Source organism: Zootermopsis nevadensis, unplaced genomic scaffold (assembly GCF_977971745.1).
Source record: "Zootermopsis nevadensis isolate Lab colony 2312 unplaced genomic scaffold, Znev_1.0 Znev_ptg000075l, whole genome shotgun sequence".
Taxonomy (NCBI): Eukaryota; Metazoa; Arthropoda; class Insecta; order Blattodea; family Termopsidae; genus Zootermopsis; species Zootermopsis nevadensis.
Window position 1 is genome coordinate 2,122,501 of NW_028259206.1, and position 5,939 is coordinate 2,128,439.

Sequence of the window (5,939 nt, forward strand, 5' to 3'; positions counted from 1 at the left end):
ATTGCTCGGAGCGACGCCGGCGGTGCGAGGTGCAGGCTCGTCAGACCCCCCAGCGTAGGGCCGCTCGCGTGCCTTTATTTCTTTCTTTCTCTTTCTTTCTTTCTTTCTTTCCCTTATTATCTTAAAGACCGCGCGGGCCCACGGGTTTCATGTAGCCGACCCTCAGCCAGGCGTGGTCCGGGATTGGAAATCCAAGGACCGCAATGTGCGTTCGAAACGTCGATGTTCATGTGTCCTGCAGTTCACATGTCGACGCGCAATTAGCTGCGTTCTTCATCGACCCACGAGCCGAGTGATCCACCGCTCAGGGTTGTTTTTCTCTAGATTCGAGCAGAGCTTCGGGTAGGATGCTACTGCTAGTCCCGTAGGACAGGTAGTTGTTATTTTTCGAGGGGGAGCTGCCCCCAGAACAGCGGCACGGTCAGACCGCGCTCCCCTCTCGTTCAAGCGCCGCCGAAACGGCCTTGCGTGGGCAGATAAAGTGGCTTTAAGCCCAGTGCTCGCGGTCGCGCGGGTTGTCCTTGGATCCCTGAGGATCCTCGGAGCCCGCGTGCCGCCGGCACCCACTCACCATCTTTCGCTCCTACTTCCCACCTCGAGGCGGGACGGTCTTGCCGTCCCCCTCCGGGGGATTACTTCGCCGACCTGGACACCTCAGGCCGACGACGTTATCTCCGAGATCCGGCCGCTGCCAGGAAGAGCCGGTCCAATCACAGGCGAGATTACGCCTTCCGCAGAGCCCCGTTCATCTGGTTCATTCTTAATGCCTTCCTTTTATTAATTTTTGATGCGTCTTCCCCTCATTCGGGGGGAGACGGTGCGACTTTCGCCGACCGGTCCCCCCTCAGGTTGACGTCATCTATTTTTCAGTCATCAGTAGTGGTCACATATTATGATGCGTCTTCCCCCTCATGCGGGGGGAGTCGGTGCGACTTTCGCCGACCGGTCCCCCCTCAGGTTGACGTCATCTATTTTTCAGTCATCAGTAGAGGTTGTATTATCATGAATGACCAGACACGGGTACTTCCACGAGAAGGCGGTCCACTCGCAAGCGAGATTACGCACTCCCCCAGAGCCAGCAACCGTCCTCGGTTTCTTAATGCCTTCCTTCTCTGTTCGGTCACTCTCGGTGCCGTTAATGATCCTTCCGCAGGTTCACCTACGGAAACCTTGTTACGACTTTTACTTCCTCTAAATGATCAAGTTCGGGCATCTTCCCGGTGGAATCGAAGGGCCGAAACCCCGCGCCCACCGGTCCGAAGACCTCACTAAATCATTCAATCGGTAGTAGCGACGGGCGGTGTGTACAAAGGGCAGGGACGTAATCAACGCGAGCTTATGACTCGCGCTTACTGGGAATTCCTCGTTCATGGGGAACAATTGCAAGCCCCAATCCCTAGCACGAAGGAGGTTCAGCGGGTTACCCGGACCTTTCGGCCAGGGAGGACACGCTGATTCCTTCAGTGTAGCGCGCGTGCGGCCCAGAACATCTAAGGGCATCACAGACCTGTTATTGCTCAATCTCGTGCGGCTAGAAGCCGCCTGTCCCTCTAAGAAGATTAGGAGTCGCCGGTAGCACAGAGGATACCGGATGCGACTATTTAGCAGGCTAGAGTCTCGTTCGTTATCGGAATTAACCAGACAAATCGCTCCACCAACTAAGAACGGCCATGCACCACCACCCACCGAATCAAGAAAGAGCTCTCAATCTGTCAATCCTCCCGGTGTCTGGGCCTGGTGAGGTTTCCCGTGTTGAGTCAAATTAAGCCGCAGGCTCCACTCCTGGTGGTGCCCTTCCGTCAATTCCTTTAAGTTTCAGCTTTGCAACCATACTTCCCCCGGAACCCAAAAGCTTTGGTTTCCCGGAAGCCGCCCGCCGAGTCATCGGAGGAACTTCGGCGGATTGCTGGCTGGCATCGTTTATGGTTAGAACTAGGGCGGTATCTGATCGCCTTCGAACCTCTAACTTTCGTTCTTGATCAGAGAAAACATTCTTGGCAAATGCTTTCGCTTCTGTCCGTCTTGCGACGATCCAAGAATTTCACCTCTAACGTCGCAATACGAATGCCCCCGTCTGTCCCTTTTGATCATTACCTCGGGGCTTCCGAAAACCAACAAAATAGAACCGAGGTCCTATTCCATTATTCCATGCACTCGGTATTCAGGCGGCTGCTGCCTGCTTTAAGCACTCTAATTTGTTCAAAGTAAAAGTGCCGGCCCATCGTGACACTCGGTCAAGAGCACCGCGACGGGATTGTGTAGGCCCTCCCCGAGACGACCCGAGGCGTGGGAGCGTCGCCGCCCCCATCGCCCGCGGGCGCCGGCTCGGGCCACCGGCAGGACGTCCGCACGTGCGTGCCAGTTAGACACCGACGGGCGGTGAACCGGCAGCGTGGGACACAAGTCCGACTACGAGCTTTTTAACCGCAACAGCTTTAATATACGCTATTGGAGCTGGAATTACCGCGGCTGCTGGCACCAGACTTGCCCTCCAATGGATACTCGTTAAAGTCTTTAGAGTGTACTCATTCCGATTACGGGGCCTCGGATGAGTCCCGTATCGTTATTTTTCGTCACTACCTCCCCGTGCCGGGAGTGGGTAATTTGCGCGCCTGCTGCCTTCCTTGGATGTGGTAGCCGTTTCTCAGGCTCCCTCTCCGGAATCGAACCCTGATTCCCCGTTACCCGTTACAACCATGGTAGGCGCAGAGCCTACCATCGACAGTTGATAAGGCAGACATTTGAAAGATGCGTCGCCGGTTCGTAGACCGTGCGATCCGCCTCCATTTATTCAGAGTCACCAAGGCAAACGGCCGCGTGAGCGACCGATTGGTTTTGATCTAATAAAAGCGTCCCGACCGTCTCCGGTCGGGACTCGGTTGCATGTATTAGCTCTAGAATTACCACAGTTATCCAAGTAACTGTCCACCATCTAAGGAACCATAACTGATTTAATGAGCCATTCGCGGTTTCACCTTAATTTGGCTTGCACTGAGACATGCATGGCTTAATCTTTGAGACAAGCATATGACTACTGGCAGGATCAACCAGGGAACCGAAGACTCACTTGGAGCTCGTTCCTCCCCCTCCACGCGGTCCCGGATGGGTCCGGCGAGGGGGTCCAGTTCATACTTCAACGCTCGCACTCCGTGCGCCCCTGCGAGCAGGGGCCACTTCGTGCCGTTAGGGGGACGCCACGTGAGCGCCCCCAGAAAAGTGGTGCCATTAGGGCACCCTTCCCTCTCTTCACTCGACATGCATAAGCGCCGAAGCGCCGTTTGGCATCGCGAGTCTAGCACGCGCCCGGACTACGAGTGAGTCGGTTGCAGTGTGTCCACGATACGCCGCCTATAGACCGTGTCCGGGGGACAGAGGGCCGCGGCATCGCGGTGGCGAAGGGTTTGCCGGGAAGGGGAACGAAGCCGGCCTTTTTCGTAAAATCGTTCCCCTGTTGCTTGCCGGGAAGGTGGACGAACCCGGTCTCTCTCGTAAAATCGTCCACCTGCTGCTTGCCGGGAAGGGGAACAAAGCCGGTCTTTTTCGTAAAATCGTTCCCCTGTTGCTTGCCGGGAAGGTGGACGAACCCGGTCTTTATCGTCAAATCGTCCACCTGCTGGTTGCCGGGAAGGGGAACGAAGCCGGCCTTTTTCGTAAAATCGTTCCCCTGTTGCTTGCCGGGAAGGAGGACGAACCCGGTCTTTATCGTCAAATCGTCCTCCTGTTGCTTGCCGGAAAGGGGAACGAAGCCGGCCTTTTTCGTAAAATCGTTCCCCTGTTGCTTGCCGGGAAGGTGGACGAACCCGGTCTCTCTCGTAAAATCGTCCACCTGCTGCTTGCCGGGAAGGGGAACGAAGCCGGTCTTTTTCGTAAAATCGTTCCCCTGTTGCTTGCCGGGAAGGTGGACGAACCCGGTCTTTATCGTCAAATCGTCCACCTGCTGCTTGCCGGGAAGGGGAACGAAGCCGGCCTTTTTCGTAAAATCGTTCCCCTGTTGCTTGCCGGGAAGGAGGACGAACCCGGTCTTTAACGTCAAATCGTCCTCCTGTTGCTTGCCGGAAAGGGGAACGAAGCCGGCCTTCTTCGTAAAATCGTTCCCCTGTTGCTTGCCGGGAAGGTGGACGAACCCGGTCTTTCTCGTAAAATCGTCCACCTGCTGCTTGCCGGGAAGGGGAACGAAGCCGGCCTTTTTCGTAAAATCGTTCCCCTGCCGGGCGGAGGACGGACCCGGGCTTTTCTTCCGTCAGTTGTGTCCTCCTGATGTATCCAGACACCACCCAAGGCTCAGGAATCGTCTTATGCGGAAAAAGGGCCAATTTATCAGCGACGCATCCGTTAGTTCAACTAGAGGAAGTGTGAAATTTTCCTACAAAATAAGGTGCCAGCGCGGCGTTTTCAGGGGAGACTCGTAACGTCTGAGCCTCAGAGAGCGCGACCCGGCCGAATGCGAGCGGCAGGTCCCCTAAAATCGGCCTACCTAACACGCACGGATGGGACTTTGAAATCTGAAGACGTGGAGGGCACGAACGGGAATATATATGCGGCAGAAGCCAGAGACACCGCCGGCAGCCTCACCGTGACCGCACGAGAAGTCGTCACTTGCGCCAATCTTGCACTCGAGTGCCGAGTCACCTACGAGCAGACCCCTGCTTCTGCCTGTCCATTGAGGGCAGCCGAGCACGCGATTCCCCAGGAGACGGACTTCTGTACACTTGTGCCCCTCTTGCCCTAAACGGGGTTCGAGCAGCGCGGGGAGAGGAATTCAGTCCCCGGCGGATGCGCGCTCGTTCTAAGTGCAGCTTCCGAGAGGCCGCCCGTGAAGGCCATCACTTGTGCCACTCTTGCACTCGGAATCGAGTGCCGACTCGAACCGGAGCCTCCGCCGGCCACTGCGTGGGTTGACGGGCGCCGACCCCGATGAAGACGGCGATCGGTGCACATGTGCCCCCCATGCCCTAAACGGGGTTCGAGCAGCGCGGGGAGAGGAATTCAGTCCCCGGCGGATGCGCGCTCGTTCTAAGTGCAGCTTCCCAGAGGCCGCCCGTTAAGGCCTTCACATGTGCCACTCTTGCACTCGTAGATGAGTGCCGACTCGAGCCCGAGTCTCCGCCGGACACCGCGCGTGATGACGTGCGCCAACCCCGATGGACACGGCGGTCGGTGCACTTGTGCTCCACTTGCCCTAAACGGTTGCAAGTAGAGCGGGCCGAGGCCAGCAGTCCCCCGGCGGATGCGCGCTGGTTCTAAGTGCAGCTTCCCAGAGGCCGCCCGTGAAGGCCGTCACGTGTGCCGCTCTTGCACTCGGAATCGAGTGCCGACTCGAACCGGAGCCTCCGCCGGCCACTGCGTGGGTTGACGGGCGCCGTCCCCGATGAAGACGGCGATCGGTGCACATGTGCCCCTCTTGCCCTAAACGGGGTTCGAGCAGCGCGGGGAGAGGTCTTCAGTCTCCCGCGGATGCACGCTGGTACTAAGGGCCGGCTCACAGAAGCCACCTGTAAAGGCCGTCACATGTGCCACTCTTGCACTCGTAGTCGAGGGCCGACTCGAGCCCGAGCCTCCGCCGGACACCGCGCGTGTTGACGTGCGCCAACCCCGATGGACACGGCGGTCGGTGCATTTGTGCCCCACTTGCACTAAACGGTTGCAAGTACACCGGGCCGAGGAAAGCATTCCCCCGCGGTTGTCCGCTGGTACTAAGTGCAGCTTCCCAGAGGCCGCCCGTGAAGGCCGTCACGTGTGCCACTCTTGCACTCGGAATCGAGTGCCGACTCGAACCGGAGCCTCCGCCGGCCACTGCGCGGGTTGACGGGCGCCGACCCCGTTGAAGACGGCGATCGGTGCACATGTGCCACTCTTGCCCTAAACGGGGATCGAGCGGCGCGGGACGAGGCCTGCAGTCCCCCGCGTTGCCCGGTGGTACTGAGGGCAATCTCCCAGAG

General features: G+C 58.1%; 2 non-coding genes across 2 annotated transcripts; both read right to left on the minus strand.

Moving 5' to 3' along the window:
- Positions 1-156: 156 nt before the first annotated feature.
- Positions 157-312, minus strand: LOC147871026 (5.8S ribosomal RNA). Its single transcript, XR_015532896.1, has one exon. It is a non-coding gene; the product is annotated as a 5.8S ribosomal RNA (ribosomal RNA).
- An 824-nt stretch (positions 313-1,136) lies between these two features.
- Positions 1,137-3,054, minus strand: LOC147871027 (small subunit ribosomal RNA). Its single transcript, XR_015532903.1, has one exon. It is a non-coding gene; the product is annotated as a small subunit ribosomal RNA (ribosomal RNA).
- Between the last annotated feature and the right edge of the window lie 2,885 nt (positions 3,055-5,939).